The sequence below is a fragment of the Ochotona princeps genome, chromosome 12 (genome assembly GCF_030435755.1).
Source record: "Ochotona princeps isolate mOchPri1 chromosome 12, mOchPri1.hap1, whole genome shotgun sequence".
Taxonomy (NCBI): domain Eukaryota; kingdom Metazoa; phylum Chordata; class Mammalia; order Lagomorpha; family Ochotonidae; genus Ochotona; species Ochotona princeps.
In genome coordinates, this window is record NC_080843.1 from 30018235 (window position 1) to 30037522 (window position 19288).

The following is a 19288-nucleotide window of genomic DNA, read 5'->3' on the forward strand; positions in this document are numbered from 1 at the left end:
TTTGCTATACCTCAAGTGTTTTGATATTTTTATTTCTTCAAAAAGCTTTCTTATTAATTTCTTCATAGACTCAATAGGTTATAAATCAGCATAATTTGCTTCAAGAAGATTTTTGATTCTCATCATTTCTTTAGCAACACATTAGTCATTCAGCAGCCTGTTACTTTTTTTGATGGAGTTGTATATTTTCTATTTTTCTTCCTGTTGTGGATTTTATTTTATGGCTTTTCACTTAAGAGGATGTATTGTAACTGTGTAATGAACACTATCATATCCAGGTGTGAATAGGCAATGCACTATGCATCTGTACTTCCAAATCAAAGATGTACTCCCAAAGAAGCTGATAAGTATATCTTGACAATACGATGATGGACTTGTGATTATTTATGAAGGGCTATGCTATTGGAATAATATAGGGAGAATCAGTGGGGCAAGAGAATTGGGGGAGGGTTAAGGGAAATCCCAGAGCCTATGGAATTGTATCATAAAATAAATTTTTAAAATGAAAATTTAAAAAAAACACTTAACATCCAATTATTATTCAAGAAAATATTATTTTTCCAGATAGAATCTCTTAGTGAAAATTCACATGTCAACTGCCTTTTGCAGATTTAGATTTTAGGAATACTTGATTTTATTTAAAGCGTAAATAACAATCCGCTTTCTGTTCTGTATATATATATACATATACATGTATATATATATATATATATATATATATATATAACATCTTAGCTATTCCAATAGCTTGCTGTTAGCCACATACCTTGTTTGCTTTTAAAAATTATATTACGAATCAACTGGGACTGCAACTCATCCACATATTTCCTGAAGGGTTTCCTGGTCAGTAAACTGATGATTTTGACATATATATAGGGTAAGCAATATAATAATAAGTGATCATTATGATAGGATGATGTAAAGTTAAATTAGTTTCTCACTTATAGGTTCAAAAATACAAGTGCCATGAATCTGAATCTTAACTAAAATTTCTGTGAGGTTATCAACTGCTTCTGAAAGCACTGTGTCTGCAGCTCAAACATCTCCTCTGGGTCCTGCATGCCTATATGCTGAGGAGCTTTTTTTTCTCATTTTTCTTTCGCCTTCCAATCATCGAAAGATTGTCATGTTTCTATTAGCAACTTGATTAATCATTAAGTCACATCATTGTGTCTTTAGTTGCACAAGAAAGAAATTAATGCAACTCTGGTGATTGAACCTATCCTAAAGTAAATCTATAACTTCTTCCTCTCTCTTTCCTTCTAAATATATATTGAAGATGTTTGCCTTTCTCTCTACCTGCTACCCATAGATCCCTAGTCTAAGTTACTGTCATGGTTGGCATGAGTTACTGCAATAGCTCTTAACTTCTTTTCAATAACCACTTTGGCACAGTGCCCTCCTCTCCAATCATTTTTCTACAGTAAAATCAATTTCACCTCTTAAAACTCCAATATAAACATTTTTATCTTAGATAAAATATTTTAAGTGGCTGACATTGTAGCACAATGAGACAAACTGCTGCTTGTGACACTGACATTCCATACCAAAGTGTTGGTTTGTGACCTGGTGGCTCTGTTTCCAACTTGGCTTCTTCTTAATGCTCCTGGGAAAACAACAGACAATGTCCGATATAATAGGGCCTCTGTTAACTGTGTGGAGATGTGCAAGGAATCCTGGCTCCTGGTGTCAGTCCAGCTCAAACCATGCTGTTGTGTCCATTTGGGAAGTGAAGAGCAGAAGCAGGGCTGTTTCTTGTTCTACCTCTCTCTGTCTGCATGTCTTTAAGTCTTGTATTCAACCCTCTGTGTCAATGTAACCCACTTCTCCTCCTCTGTACTGTTTCTGCCCCTTCCCCTCAAGATACACAGAATTTATCTTTTCATTCTCATGTTCCTCTTTCTTCCAATCTTCCCAGTCAAGATAGGAATCTCACTAAAATGTCACCTGTCACTTAACCTAAATGTCACCTGTCACATGACCTAGGAAAGTCCTTATTCTTGCCTTTTTTAAAAAAATTGTGCTTCTATAGCAAAATATCTGAAATGGAAAGGTGCTGCTAAGGAAAAAAAAAAACAATTTCCCATAGTTCTGGAGGTTGAGACTTTAAAATTGAAGCATTAGCAGGTTCAGTATTCTGGCAAGAACCCAGTCTCCTGTTGTAAAATAGCATCATGTAGCTGCATCCTCAAAATTCTGGAAGGGGCAATGACCTGGTGCATTGGCCAGATGAAGTCCAAGAAATCATTTGGCCTGGGATTGCCAACTATAGGGCTTGAAATTCAAAAAGTCTAGAGGAGATTACTTTTTAAGTTGAAAATTTAGTATGGCCAACCAAATGATAACCAAATGATGTAAAAATCCAAATCTTCTTTGCAAAAAAAAAAAAAAATTTTCTCCACCTCTTCTACAAAAGGAGGAAAGCTGTTCTTTACCATGATAGAAAAGTAGAAGGACAAGAAAGCCCAATTCTCATGAAAGCTCACCTTATGGTTATACCAGATCATTCAAGAGAGTACACTCATATTCACAACCAGAAAGGGTCCAGTTCTTAGCAATGTTGCATGGAGCTTAGGTTTGCATGAATGTTGGCAAGAACAGCATCCCTGAAACAAAAGCAGGTATTTCCCTGCAAACAAAGTGCATCCAATGTCTTTTTCGAAGTGCATGTGGTGTCTCCATAGTACTTAGCCTTCTGAGGATCCTGTATGTTCTTCTGTAACACTTAAATAGGTGTATGTGTGTATTTTTATACTTACGAATCTTTCAGTATTTAATTTACAAGATTGGAAACTTTAAAGTCAAGACTACTAACAGTCATTTATGGAATATACAAGTGAATTAGTGACAGGAAATTTAGATTGTCTAACAAAGCATAATTAAATTATATTTGAGTTTGACAGGACCTGTGTAATTACAAACATGCATTAGCATGTTTGTGTAATTAGCAAGTGTGTAGGTATCCCTCCATGTCCACAGATTCCACCACATTTAATCACAGTGTGAAATTATATAACATGGAATGATATCTCTTTTATGGTATATATTAAATTATAACACACTACCAAGTGCAATGAATTTGATTGTCTCCGTAGTTTACCATTGCAACAAAAGTGTCATGCATGAAACAATGAAATTATAGCCTTCTCAGGTTAATATGTGCATATAAGTTTCCTTATGATTATTCCACCCTGCATATTTAACATGAAAATATTATATGTAAATACAATTAGTAAAACAAAAATCATAAGGTAAATCATTGATACTAAGATAAAGTCTAATGACAAAGAAATCACTTTTTAATCGCTATTTAGCATTGAAACAGGGATGTTGACCTCACATTTTTTTTTATTGATACGTTTTCGACAGGCATGCTGTAGGACTTAACTATGAATTAACTATGAGCAAATACTACTTTTGCTAGGTTTTCATTGAACAACCAGAGTGCATTTAAAATTACTCATGAATAACTCAGTGCTCAGATATCTGTTTTTGCTTCTTGAAGACGCACAATTAGTCTTTAATGTTAACCTAGAAAACACTACCAGTAAAAGGCCAATATAAAATGTATCTTAAGATGCTCCACTTGTAATGATTGCATTGTTCTTTTAAGGCTTCATTTATTCTTGACAGAAACAATTATGTGAAGTAATTATATCTAAAGTCAGGCAGTGTGCAGTGTTCAATTTGGAAGGTAAAGAGCATTGTTTGACTGTTGTTACCAGGCACATTCCTGATAGAGAACAAATGCTTACATCAATAGGAATCATGCACTTGGTAATTTATTCTTTTATTCACATATGCTGTTATCATAATAAGTGCCAGGTTAACCATCTTACACACAAGGACAAAATTACTGGAATAACATCAATGGGAGAAGCAATGCAGAAGCGGCTCATCAGTATTTCACTTGAATAGCCTGTTATTTTATAGGATTCTTTTCTTGTTTGATCAGATGTTGCGTAATTGACTAGACAGATACCTTGAGATTGAAATACCAAAATAAGGAGACGACTATCTGGAAATGAAAATGGCAAATTTAGTCAGATTCTGAAAATTAAGTGAGAGACTTCTCAGATAATACAATATATAAGTATGTTTAAGAAAAATATAATTCATTTAAAAATACCTATGATTGGATATAAAAATTGTTATCTACCTTAATATGTTGCTCCCTTCAAGTTGGAAAACATTGACAAGTTCTCAGAAGTTGTCTAAATCTACCCAAAAAAATGAAATAGTGGAATTTGCTTACATCTGTGTGATACCAAATGTACTACAAAACATGTGATAAGGGATAATAGAGATAATAAAATAATTGTCTCTAACATTGTCCTTGCTCCTTTTCACTCTTTGCACCTGACTTCATAAAGCTCTTTTTAAAATAAGGAATGAATCATTCCACCTGTAATGCTGATTCTTCTTTAAAAGATTGAAATACATTGTATTTGTGTCAAGGTATCTTATACTAATTGAAAACATGATTCTATAACAACAGAGTAAATTTCTCTATAATTATTCTCTGGAGTAGCAGAAACATCTAGATACTATCTTAAAAATGCCATTTTGCAATGACAAAAATGCAGTTGTGTTTCCATAAAATGGTTTTAAAATAAGTATATGCACCGCACATTTTTCTCTATAGAGCTACCTCATAAAGTTGTTGTAAAAATAATATTAACACCTAACACCAAAAGGAACCAAATATTGGAACGATACACACCTTTGAGGACTTTTTTATTGTTATTACTCCATAGAAACCCAATGATTTTTTTATGTTGTGGATGTATAAAATATAATGATAGCTTTTCTAAAACACCTTTCTTTTTATGCAGAATTTTTAAAAATGAAGGAGTGTTACTAGGTTAGTGTCAGAAAATTCTAGTTTTGAAGAAACGGTTCTAGACACATTATGGGCATCCAGTACATATGAGAGATATTACTTTAGACTATATATATTTCTAGAACCAAAAGATTACCTTTCATAAAATATGGACTCTTGAAATTGTGTGATTTGTTAATTCACCATTTTCTGGGACCAGGGGAGTCATTTTGATCACATACTCGAAAAATTAAGCAATCTCAGTAAAGTATTTTAGACCTTAATTTCTCAAACTGAATAAATATAAATTATAGTTTTTACAAATAAAACTAGATGTCCTTATATTATTTGTATATCCTTCAAATATTACAAGAGAGATATTTGGGAAAGACTAGAAATTGTGGTGATGAAAACATTGAACTTCATGTATGAATGAAAGAATGAAGCCAAAATTATCAAGTAGCAAAAATTGTGTACTGTTGAGAAGTCTCTTGTATCTTCTCTAGAGGAAAGACTTCATAGTTAAAAACACATATTCGTTTCAAATAACACAAATCCCACTATAATTTTTGATACAGAATTCAAAAAAAATCTTTAGAATGGTTTATTTCAAATTTTATGTAAAGGATCTTCAAAAATTTTATTAAAACTATGTATTATGAAAAACATATTTCTGGATTTCAAAAAAAGGATAGGTTTTTGCAGCAGCAATATATAGACCTTGTAATTTCATTTTCCATTTGTAAATCCTTATGTGTTTTGAGTACACTCAGATTCATCAGTATTTTGCTGACATTGAGAAGGCTTTACTGGTTTGGAGAGAATATGAAACCAATCTCAGTGTATCCCAAAGTCAATGACCATTGCAGAGTAACATTCTATCTCTCTTTAATTTTGTAGGGTTCAACAGAGTTGAAGAAGAATTAACACCATGCTTGAAACTAGCAAGGTTGAGCCATGAGGTTTAAACAAAGTTATCTCCACAACCAAAAGTGCATGGAGAAGCACTAAGTGGTGTTACAGAAGCTGCCCTCTGTTATCTAGCTAAAATCATCAAGGAAGATGACTACCACAGAGCTTCAGTGGAAATGGAACAACATGCTCTTGGAAGATGATGCCTTTTACAACTTTGATGGAACAATAGTCAATATCTAACTTAAAGGACAGGATAATTTTAGTTTCAGAAGCTAAGTAGCTGTGATTGCATATGATTTTTTGGTGGAGTTGTTTTCTTTGCTTTTTAGGCAAAGGATTTTATTAGTGGAGATAATCTGACAGATTGACCTCTGGCAAGAGATGGCCCATTCCTCACGACAGCATGATTGCTACAGAAATGGCCATGAAGGGTATAAAGCACTGGGTTTTTAAACATCTTAGGCATAGGGGATGGGAGAAGACAGCAACTCCTCAGTTACTACATGTGAGTGACCCTTAGTATGTGAGTCAGTGACTAGGGTACATAGTGGGATGAGACAAGGTCTGGATGGTTCCTGTCGGGCATTTCAGACGTTCTGAGGAGACAAGGCCTGGATGATGCATTGACTCACTCAGTATGCCTCAAGCCATTTTCCAGCTCTGCCCAGCCTAATATTCCAGCCTTTTTTGCTTTATGGTGCTTGCGGGTGTAGCACGTCTCTGGCTGTGTTAAGCTGAATGGGAGTGTCATGGGGAGGTTTAATCCATAGCAACCCTTGGCAGAGGCTTGTATTCACCTAAGAAATTTGGATAAAAGTTTGATTAGTGAGGTCTTGTGAAGCAAACAGGGTGTGAAAAGAGGAAAACAAAAACAATAATGCATGGTGTGGCCAAGAAAAATGCACCTAAGTTGTTTACTGGCTACATGTCAGTAAAGAGCTAAGAGATGCAGTAAGTCTCTCCTGCTTCTGGTCCGGGGCTGCCTCGCTCCCTGCCTCTGCTTGTGGAATCTTTGGCTGTTGCCAGAAGTTAGGGTGACTGTTTTGGCTTTTCCAAGTTGAGCAGGACCTATTGTCAAACCAGGGCTATAAATGAAAGTGAGCTCAAGAGAACTGTAGTGCCAGCCAATAGAAATTATTTTTGAGATTTCATATGCATGGGCATTTTGAATTTTACTGTTTTAAATCTAGACAAAAATAGATCTAACAAACACTGTAAATACTTCAGTTCCCAAAGGACAGAGTTATCAGAAATCCCAGGAAAGTTAACCGAAATGGGAGTTTTGCCTTTAAGAGATCAATAGAAGTTGACAGGAGAGGTTTTTTTATATATATTTTTTATTTTTTTTTATTCATTGATTACATTGTATTATGTGATACAGTTTCGTTGGAACTGACAGGAGAGGTTTTATGATCAGGTCAGGGTTAAGGCCAAGACAGGTGTGAGACCAAGATATATCTATCTTTTCATGTGGGGTACTTGACAAGGACATCAGAAGCAAGCCCATCCAAGCCCACTGAAATCTTGGCCACACCTCAAGTGGGCAGCACAAAAACTGCTGAGTCATTTCCTAAGTGGTCAAGAGGCCACCAATGGGAAACAATCAACCTATAGGTTCTCATCCGACAAGAAGGGGTCAGGGAACACTTAAAACCCAAGACCCTTCTTCAAATCTTTGGTGTCTCTCCCTCTCTTGTTTCAAGAGGTACCTCACCTCCCAGCTCTCTCCCTGGGGCAGCTTTGCTGGCTTTTGGCAAGGACTCTATGTTAAAACTAAGACCTATGAATCATTCTGAAAATCCTAGGGCTCTTAAGCATTGTACATTGTGTCTATGTCCTATAAATAGCAAAACCATACTTTGATGAAGGCTTAAATGTATTTGAGACACAGTTTTACCAAACATTTAAACCCAGTTTGGAGACATGCTTCTCAGAACATTTATTTTCTAATTATTTCTGCTCGAAGACAATGTATTTTCTCACACCAGAGCGCTGATGAAAATGTACAAAGTATGTTTCTTCTAAAGCTTGTAATACAACATCCACACCTCTCTCCACAAATTGTGTATTAATTTTGAAGTTAAAGCTTTATAACTTGAAAGATTCTGTAAGGCCATAGTTGCTATATAGAATGAGTCCCCTAATGGAAATGGGAAAAACAAATTGAAAAGTTTCTAGAAAAGATTTATAAATCCAGATTTGGTTAAGTACTTTCATGATTTGGAGAGGAGGCAAAGAAAATGTAACATTAACAAGAGTTTATAAATTTTACATATATGTATATATATATATATATATGTATATATAATTTCCATGGGTGATTTTGAACTCAAACTTGATTGAGGCAGATGTGATTCAAATAGTAAGCAAAGTAGTATTACAACTAGCCTGAAGATTCAACGAAGTCATTGAAAATTAATATGAAAGTTTTTTTTAAATTATTTACTTTGAATGTAAATGTCACAAGAAAGGAGATAGATTTTATGTCCACTGGATGGTTTATTCTCTAGATGGCCAGGAGCCAAGAGCATCAATTAGGCTTCTCATTTGGTGTCAGTGGCTCCAAACAGTTGGACCATTCTCCACTATTTTACACAACTATTTTCCTTTTCACAAAGGTGAATTAGGATTGGTGCAACTGGGATCAGAACCGGTACTCACATAGGGTGTCAATACTGCAAATTATGTTTTAAATTATTGGATAAAAGTAAGCAAAAATAAGTCTATTGTGTATTATTCCATTACTATTAAACTCTAGCAAATACTAATTAATTTATAGTGATAGAATTTAGTAGAGATGAGAAAGTGTGAGGGGAGCTCTGGTTGGAGGAAAGAAAAAGGATTTTAAAGAGACAAGGTGGAGCTTTTAGGGCTAATGAATATACATTTTTATCTTATCTTTGTTCTGTGCATAGTTTCACAGTGGCCATTATTCATCGAAACACCAAGTTTTACATTTTCAACAATGCCGTTCATTATACGGACTAGTATCTCAAGAATGCTGCTTTGAAAAAGAAATGAAAAAAGATAAAGCATGTCTTTTCCCTGAGACTTGAAGATGTCATCTGATATTTTGCTAAAATGCAGCTGCATAGCTGAGAATGTCTAGAGCCGTTCTGATTTTATGTCTTTCCTGTCGGTAAGTACATCAAAGTCCATAGTGACACCTGCCAAGTCTCTCCATTCTGTAATCTGTCAGAGCTAATGTCTGGGTCCCTTGCATCCTGATAGTAGTGTTAAATAAATTATAGTTCATGATTTGGCAATACATTGATTTTAATTTAATTCATTTTAAGTGGAAGGCAATTTTACCTCATTGATTTTCAAATCTCTTTGTACTCACCTGTTTATTAAAGATCGTTTTATCTCTCCCTGGCTCTTTTTGCTTTTCAATGAATATTAACTGTTAGTAATGAAGCCTAATGTATATCATTTCAGGAGGATAGATTTTTTAATGTAATCTTTTAAATATTATTTCCAATATGGAAACATCCAATGTTCATTTTACAAATCAGGAAATGTAGATATTAAATGATTTTTCCTGTTCATCATTTTTCCAGTAAAGCCAGGAGTTTGTAATACACTGAAGATCCTGAAATATCAGTCTATATTCTCAACCTTCTTCACATGTAACTTGCCATCAGGAATCTTCACTCTTAATGGCAGGTATATTTTAAAATATTGTTTAAATATATAATGAAAAACTGCATAGAATTAAAATGTATAACCCAATGATGTTTCTACAGTGACATTTGTCTAAAAACTTGTACTTTTTAAAAAATTTTCTTGTTATGTAAATATGTACTCAGATGATACAGAAAATATGAAGGAGGACTTTTTGTTTGTAAAAGATTTTTTAACATTACATTGTATCGGACCTTTCGGTGTGGCCTAGCGGCTAAAGTCCTCACCTTGAACGACCCTGGATCCCATATGGGCGCCGGTTCTAATCCCGGCAGCTCCACTTCCCATCCAGCTCCCTGCTTGTGACCTGGGAAAGCAGTCGAGGACGGCCCAAAGCTTTGGGACCCTGCACCTGTGTGGGAGACCCGGAAGAGGTTCCGGGTTCCCGGCTTCGGATCGACGCAGCACTGGCTGATAAGGTCACTTAGGGAATGAGTCATGGGACAGAAGATCTTCCTCTCTGTCTCTCCTCCTCTCTGTATATCTGACTTTGCAAAATAAATAAATAAATAAATAAATCTTTAAAAAAAAAAAACCAAAACATTACATTGTATCCATGAGAATGACCCGGACACTGTCATGCTGTCTCTTTTAATCTTCTCAACCAAAAAAAACAATCTCTCTCTCTCTCTCGATCCCATCTTTTTTTCTGCCTCTGTCTCTCTTCCTCCATTCTCTATTTTATCAATTTCCTCATCCGTTCACTCAACATATCCTAAACTTTGACAAAATCTTGTTGCTCATGCCACATAAAAATGTCTTCCTCTGCATTAGAAGTCAGTTCTTTCCTTCTCTGGGATTGTGAATGCACCGACCGCTCCATTTTCCCTTTGGTACTTTGATGTCTCTACTGTTTTCATTGGTGCAAAGCACTTTTCATCTAGATTTGTCCCTGATCACCATCTCACTGACCAACATATTACACTTGTATCCTTATTATAGTTGAGTTCTAGCAACATTACATGTTACTCACCAGTGTCTTCTTGTTGAACCTGTTCTCTCTCTCATAACCACAAAAGCAGAACTGCCTGACTTTCTTCTCTTCATCTGGCAGCTGCTGCCTAGTCACTCTTTTCCAGAGCTCACTTTATTTTCCACCTTATCATGTGTTAAATTCCACAAGATTATTTTCTGGGAACACTTTCCTCTTCAGTCTACAAATGTCACTGTATGAATTCCATGGTTTTCTGGTATCTGTTACCACATTCAGTTCTTTTTTTTTTTTAATGAGTCATTTTATTATTTTAGTAATATAAAGAGAACAAATTTTATGTCATTCCTAAATGCATATCTAAGATTAATCATTCTTCCCTCTTCTTCTTTCTTTCTCCCTTCTTCCTTTGTTTTTTTCTTTACCTTTTTTATAGACATAAGTCTGAGGAGTGGTGTGCACTCAATTTCTCTCAAATCTCTATCATTTTTCTATCTCCAGAGCTAATGATTGGCTTTCTATTTCATATACCTTTAATCTGTTTCAGCCATACTATTGCAGAAGCATAACTTTCTTATCTTACCTATTTGCCATTTTCTTCCCCATAATGAGGGGGCAGGAGAACCAATTCTAAAATTGACTATTCCAGGACTGAACCACACCCATGTAATTCACCAACCTGTGTGACAGAAATGTAATCAGGTTTAAATAGATTGGTGCATTTTTTTTACCTGTAAAATTGCCAACAGTGATGTTCGTGTGTGTGAAGTTATTTGGAAGTTCTAGATGAATTTCTGAATTCTGAATTTTGTAGTAACAACCTGAAAATGCTTTCACTTATAAGTATCATTATTATAATGATGCAGAAATTTATACCTGCTATTTCTATGCTTGAGCATAACCACAAGGGTTTCCACTATCTTTAGCAAAGAGCCTCAGCTTTATGAGGGGAAGGTAAATCCATCAGTTCTGCTATCCCCTGTAAGCTCTTCAGTTTCATGTCTGAGACCTGTGCCTTCATGGTGTGTGTGTTGATTACAGTTCATGCAAGTTCATTTCAGGCAGCAGTAATGCCTAGTGCTCTTCAGATGGGAAACTGTGTGAGAACATAACAAACCAAAATAGAGACGATAGTGATTCAAATTAGTGAGTGAGGGAAATAACCTGTGAATACATGTTAAATTGATATTAAGTTCTAAATCAGGGAAGCCTTCATAGAACAGGGATTTTCAACCTCAGAGCAATTGATAGGTTGAACAAACTACGTATTTGTTTTAGGGAAGAGGGTTACTCTGGGTATTTTGGAACTTCACAGCATCACTAGCTTCTGCTCACTGGAAGGTAACATCATACTTTTAAGTATAACAGTCAAGAGTATGCCAGGTATTATTTTAAAAAAATGCTCACTGAGTGAACAAAGTTATCCTCTCTTAAGAAGAACTGCTATTTGCGAAAGAAAATCATTTTTCTTCTGTCTGGAGAGATTTTAAAAGGGTTTTAAAAGAGTCTAAGGATTCATATAGTATCATGTGATTTATGTTTCATAAAGATCACTGTGATAATGAGGTTGAGGAAGTTGTCCACATAAACACTGAATCCTTCAAGACTGGTAATAAGGTTTGATGATTTACTGTCAAACAGGTGCCATATGCTCAATTAATAAGGAAGATGTCAAGGAAGTTATCTCAAAGTTAATAGACAACAATATGGAGATAAAGTACAGGGCATTGTGGCTGTTTCCAAATGACTTATAGAAAGAAATAAGAGGGTTTTAAACACAGAGCAATAGGAGTAATTTTCCAGAAGCAGCTGTGTGGAGGTTGAATAATATTCTCGCTGCTCTTTATAGAGGAGTGGAGGTTTACCAAAGTACTCTACTAAAGCATACTAAAGAGCGTTTCTTGTCTAAAAGGGAAGAGTGACATATAATCTCCTGATAAGCAAATGCAGCTTATTTACATTAAACTAAAATTACCATGTGTACAGTGTAAAAACAAAATATTTTGAAAATGGGCAGAATGGGTGCCAATGAGAAATTTAAAGAAATACATAGATAGTTGTGAGGATGAGTAGGCAGCTGAAGATCAATTTTGCATTTTCAGAGAAACACAAATATATCATTCTCTCAAAAGAATACACCCTGACTTACTTTACCCCTAGGCAAATATGAACTGTCTCATATGGCTAATAAAACTTCAGCATACTTAACCCTTAACTTATCCTTCCTTCTCCTGCTTGCATCATTCATTCCATTGATAGCTGAAAATGTCTGCACTTTCTTCAACTTTCTCAGAGTTTGGTTATCTATTGCATCATTCTAGAGATAAAACAGAACCTGTAAGAAAACGGTTGATTACCTGTATCCAATGAAATAAGATAATGCGATATAACCTATAAACCAACAATTAATGTCAGAATACTTAAGATCTACATCGAAAAACTGTAAAGCCTACTATACCCTCAATATGCTATGTTTTTTTATTAAATTTATTCATTAATTACATTGTGTTGTAATTACATAGGCTATGTTAATCCATAATGGGGAGGGAGTGCAGGGAAGTCTTTCAGGACCATAAAAAGAGTGAGGAAAAAGTACAATATAGCCTATCAAGATCAAATTTGGTAATTCATAGACAACAGACTCAAAGCGGCACTAAACAATAGTAAAACTACTATACCAATGCTTGAGGGGGGAATCGGGTGTGATCCTGACAACCTCTTATCAGGAGGTCATGTGCGTGGAGCAGGAGGGCACTCCAGAGTGGAGCAGGTGGTAAGGAAGAAGCTTGGATCCCAACCATGAAGACTCCCAGACCTTCACCACAAACTATTAATACGAGCAACAAGGACTATATCCCAACTGCCAAGGAGGCCACAGGGAATTGGATGCCATCGGAGGCCGAGTACTCTGAGGTCACCCACCCCCAACTGGAGCTTCCGCAGGGAATGGAAGAAGTCCAAACACTACCGTGCAGAAACCAACGTCATCAGAAAGACAACCAGAAGCGCTGAGCGGTCCGCAAAAACAGAAGAACAATAAACGTCCTTCCGGACCAGGGAGGAGAGCTTTCTCTGGTCCTAGCCTGGCTCCGGCTCTGGACCCCCACTCTCCCTCGCAATGACCATCGGGATCACTCGCTCCGAAAACCCCTCATAGCAAGCAAACAATCATACAAACTAAAAAAAACTAAAATAAATAGACAAACAACAAAAAGTAGAGCTTGGAATCTGACAGGAAAGAGCTGGCATGGATTGGCTCATGCCCCGCTGGGTGGGACACAAAGATTGGTCACTCCTCACCATGGTGTTGAGGATTTTCCTGCACACCCGCCCCCCAAAAAATGTTCTGCACCTTAATTGTTGACAAATATCTTGTTAGAGTTACAAGCCAGTCTAGATTATCCTAAAATCTGCCAAGATCAGCAAAATTATACTTCAACACAACAAATGGCTAAATACGAAAATGAAATAGACACGAGACAGCTGAATGGTACCTTGTAGCCATTTTAAGATATATAGCAGCCGGTCCTGTATATAAACTAAAATTGAAATGTCAATGAGCTAATCAGAGGTTGTGGTTAAGAACTTGCATTTTTTTTTTAACATACTGGTTACTCAAAACCATGTCAATTCCATAATATTGCAAATTGCTGTTGATGTTATATTGGGACTATTAATTGACTGGGACGATATTCTACCAGCTCTAACTTCGGACCAGAAATGGTCTCCCCAAGAAACTGTTCAGCCCATCTGGACAATAAGTAGCTGGACTCTATGCTTGGTATACGTTTGCAAGGAAAGAATCTTGATTGAATTTGAACTGTAATACTGCATCAAGGTGGAGGAATCCACCGGGGGGGAGGGGGAGGGGGGGGAGGGGGAGGGGTGGGGGGGAATTCCCAGAGCCTATGAAACTGTCACATAATGCAAAATAATTAATAAAAAAAAAGGTTGATTGGTCGAAACAGTTTTGTGTTTAAAATGGAAATTGTACCATAACATTCAAAATCAACAAAAGCTCAGCTGTGCATTTGTTCTTCCAAGTCCTTTAATAGAGTTGGAAAGCACATAATTGCTGTGTTACGAGATACTGTGATCTTTGTTGGTGTGGTTTTATGTTTGACTCTCCAATTGAAACCTGGCCCTATTAGATGTATCTTTTATCTGACTTTTTCCTTCCTCATACTCAGTAGAATTGCTAGAACTAAGTCAATACTTTACAAATGTGTCTTATTGACTAGTGGTGTGTAAAGCACCAGAAATGTCTATAATCAAGATAGACTAAATGTTTAAAAGCCACAAGTAATAGAGCATGTATTAAAATTTAAATGTTTCACAGGTAATGCCTGCAATACTCATGAAAACTGAATGAAGTATGTTATCATTCCTTCATATTAACAAAGACACTGAAATTAAAGAAAGATAACCAGATGGTTTACAATAATATCTAGAGTGTTAGTTGACCCCAAATGTAACTCATATCATCAAATTTCAAAATCTATCTTTATGCCAGTATATGTAGTAGTAGTTCCTCAATGTAGAGAACAATTTGTTTTCACAAACCCTCAGGGAAATTTCACATGGTACTGCTTGTGCTCATTTAATGTATTTTCTCTCAATAATTCTCTAGTTTGTTTGGGAGTTTCAGCACCATGGGTTTGATGAAAATCAAGTTGAGAATTTAAGCAAAAATCCTTGCTCTTCATAGAATAAATATTTACATATTTGAGTAGGGTTTTGAGAATATCTAGTAAGAAGCTTTTTTGGAACTCATTGGTACAATTGTCCATACATACAACTTTTCTATATTTTACTTACTAGAGTGGGTGTGTTTGTTCCTTTGACAATTCTATAGGGATTATGACACCTTTCATAATTCTCACCTGAAAATTCATCTTTATTCTTTATTCAATTGCCTCTAGACTTAACGTTCCCTTTCTGAATATCTGTTCCATTATTTTAATAAGTATCATTTTTCCAAAATTATTTGAGATTGTTCTTTCTAACTGTTAAAAACAGATTCCAAGCTTTTCAAACATCTTTTTAAGAGGCTTAGTAAGTAGGTTAGCTAATACTTTTTAAAAACCTAGACTAGAATGCATCCATCACTCACTTTGCTATGCATGACACCCTTCATGCAAACAACTCAGAATGTTCTCCTGTTATGATTCATTTGGAAAATATACAGTTAAATGACAAGTTTAAATCAATAAGTCTAGACTTGTTTTAAACTTAGCCAACTTTTTTTTATCAGTAAATATAAAAAAGCAAGCAATAGCAAAAAGTAAAAGCAGGGCTAAGCACGTGATTCTCTGCCAAAACCATAGAAACCTAAGACTTAGATCCTTCACAAGTATGCATTGTGTGTTGCTTTTTGCAACCATATTGAAAAGTTTGAGAGTTTTTTGCTTTTTTGTATGAATGATTTATTAAGCATAATGAAATTATTTAATTTTATATGTTTAATAGAAAAATCTTTAAAGCATCCATATTTTTTTTTATCTTCTTGTGTTGCCCCAAATCTTAAAGACTTTGCATCATGTGAATGGGAAGGAATAATTTTTTATATCCTAGACATTATTTTTGGGAGATTTTCAATGGTTCTTCTGTAACTAATCATAGGATTGTTTCAGCTTCAAAGATCTTAGAATGAAAGCTTTCAGAGAATCGGAAGATAGTTACTAAGTTCAAGCTAATGAATTGTTACTCATGTCATTTATGAGAAAGGGAAAAGAAATTCTAGAGTAAAACACATGTATTTTTTTTCTCTCTCAACTTGATTTACTATGGTTTCTTATCTGTCAACAGTGAACAGATTCAAAATAAAAATTATTTCCTAAAAAAATTATATGAAATTTAACATTTCATATATTGTTCTGTCTTCAAAGTGAATAATGCCAAATCCTTTTGTTCCTTTAAAACACACAATTTTAAAAGATCATTTATTAAGTGTAGTAGCCCAGGCATCAACAAGAACAACAACTTAAAATCAATCTATCATTGACCTCAAATGCAAGTGGACTATGTACATAGGGGAAGAACTTGAAAAACTGCATTTTGACATGGAATCCAATTTAGGGCTGTGTGATGTTGAATAATTAATTTAACAGTGTTCAGTGATATGTAATATGCTCTGATAAGAAAGAATAGCATAGGTTTTCATTATTTGCTCTGAAAACTTCTTTCCTACTTAAGTGTTTTTTCCCTCTCCCTTTGTTTCAAGGTGTTTGTGTGTGTGTGTGTGTGTGTGTGTGTGTGTGTGTGTGTGTGTGTGTGTGTAGTTGTTTGCTGGTTTGTTTGCTTTTGAACTCCTAGCGATAAATTTATCTTAAGCTTTAAAACTGATGGGGACACCGACATTTTTTACGTCCTAAATGTAGCCATTTTTTTTCTCTTAATCTCATGACACTGCACTCTTCAGTACACTTTCAACAGGTGTAAAATGAATGAATGTGTAATATTTTTAGAATCATATAGCCAGCTTAGTAAAATGATCATGACTTTCTTGTTTTTCTTTCTATATCTGAGAGCTAGAATATTGATGTGTACATAATAGTCCATCAAGAAATATTTGACATAATTACCTGTCACTTAAGCACCAGAATTACTTTCAAAATATCTCTAGCGATGGATATGCTTCAGAGAATCAAAATTTTACTATTTTTAAACTTTGTGTTTCAGTTATCTAACTTGTCTACAAAAATATACTGAAGTGGGAGTTGCATGCAATGGACTAAGCTACTTTTTGGGAGACCTTCATTCCCTAACAGTGTGTGAAGTTATGCTTCCACATTCAAGATAGCTTCCTGCTAATGCACCTGGGAAGGCAATACATGAAACCCAAGTGGAGTTCCTTGCTCCTGTTGGCATTTGAAGGCTGAGCCCCAAAATCTAAGCACTCTCTCTATTTCTCCCCATCTCTGCTTTTCAAACATAAGGATTAATCAATCTAAATTGTTTAAAAATTAGATGTCATCCCAGACTTTTAAAGAAAATACATGATGCATATTAAGTTGGAATCATACAGAAAGACATTGTTGCCACTGTCTGTTTGTAGGAGAGAACATACAGGGTGGAGAAGAATATATCACACTGGCACGACCATTGGATAAAATGACTGTTGGGTTAACACGCTGATGAAATAAGCACAAATAACAAACTTTTATAATATTTATTATTTACATGGAAGAAATACATACAAATTACCAAATTCAGCAAAAAAATAATTGTTGAAATACATGAAAACATTTATGTTTTTATATTATATTGTAGTAAAATTGGAGCACGATTTTATCTATTTGTTACACACTGTGTACATGCACATGTCCATGAATATATAAATACATATATAAACACAAACATACACACGAGGCCTGTATTACTCCTTTGCACTTTTGTACTAACCATTCCTTGTTACTAACAGATTTTACTCCCAATACCATTTAATTTTCCTTCTCTTTCCTCCAAGTTTTATTTGTGCCTATGAAACTTTCTTATAACATTATTCAAACTAAATCTGAACCTATTCTAAATAATAGTCAATAGAAAAATGACACAAAATAGGAAAGAGGCCTCTTAATCTGCTCGTGAGAACTTGTTACTTGAATATTATCATTTCACTTTGAGTAAAATTTAATTATAACTTAGGAGAACAACAAAGGAATGTAAGAACTTATTAGTGAATGTAAATAATGTAATGTGTCACACAATGACAGGGATATACTCTAACAAATACAGCATCAGATTACTTTTTCATTGTTTGAACATCACTAAGTATACTTGTGTCAATCTAAATAGTACCCTTTCCCTCACACCTAGGTTGTGTGATTACCTCTTGCTTTTGAACAAGTTTATGTAGCAATTTGTACTATTTAGTACTTTAAGCCATTGTGGCATAGTGGTTAAGTATTTTTTGTTCATAATCATAGAAAATATGCAGTGATACTGGAATAAGGAACTAATCATGAATGGAGGTGGTGAGACTGTCCATCACTCTTCATGAGTCAGTAGGTGGTGAATGAATGTGAAAGTCTGGGGCATTACTGCATCTTTTTCTATGCTTGCTCAATTCTAAACATATGCACTGGTATTTGAAAAATAGTGCCTTCCCCTGGAATAAACCTGTTGTAACAATGAAAGGCTGTTTTATAAGTAATTTTTATAAGAACCAGAACAATGTAAAATAATGATACAAGTGTATTATAGGAAATACCAGGAACATAGTAATTTATTATATTTAGCAATATTATACACTGATTTTATGAATTGTGTATTTCTAGAGTACTGGCAGTGTGATATCTTTATTTACATCACGATCATCATAAGCCTGTGAGCAGTGTGATCTCAATGATGTTATGTGAGCTATGAAGTAACTAGGACATAGGAATTTTCCAGCAGGATTAAAATCTTATGATACTATCCTTGCATGGGGAAGCCATAGACATTCTCCCCAGATAAAGGCATTGACAAATCAAATGTAAGTAATCTTTTCTTGTATACAACATTGATTTAATCATTTCTTGGTACAATAAAGAAAACAAGGTTATTATATCTAGTTTGTAACATTTTTAATATGCAATTGACTTTACACTGCTGTGGTATGCGTTTGATGTTTTAAAATGATGCAATTGAGATTATTTCTAAATTCACTTTCACAGTTATTTATGATCACGTTCGTTTTTCTTCCTTTTATCATCGTGACATGATCTGTTTTGTCATCATTTTTATGCCATCCAGATAATATTAGTCTGCATAATATCAAGAGTTATGCAACTAACACTTAAGAAATACAACGATGGCTTGACACATATAATTTGGCAATGTAGTTAAACATTAACATTACCACCATTTTGTTTCCAGAACTACATTAATGTATGCTTTATTACTTAGTCATGTGCTTTCTATCAGAAAGCTGGACTAATTACCTTTGAACTAGT

The 19288-nt window shown here is 34.9% G+C and overlaps 1 long non-coding RNA gene across 3 annotated transcripts in view; it reads left to right on the plus strand.

Annotated features, from left to right (window-relative positions):
- The window catches only part of LOC131481535 (uncharacterized), a 46707-nt gene extending 28000 nt beyond the window's left edge, over positions 1-18707 (plus strand). For 2 of the 3 annotated variants that reach the window (XR_009246367.1, XR_009246369.1), the window contains 4 exons: positions 5723-6242; positions 8653-8876; positions 9298-9403; positions 18632-18707. This is a non-coding gene — a long non-coding RNA (uncharacterized LOC131481535). Of the gene's footprint in view, positions 1-5722; positions 6243-8652; positions 8877-9297; positions 9404-11001; positions 11128-18631 lie in introns of those variants that run through there. The other variant, XR_009246368.1, reaches the window with a different exon arrangement.
- The last annotated feature ends 581 nt before the right edge of the window (positions 18708-19288 follow it).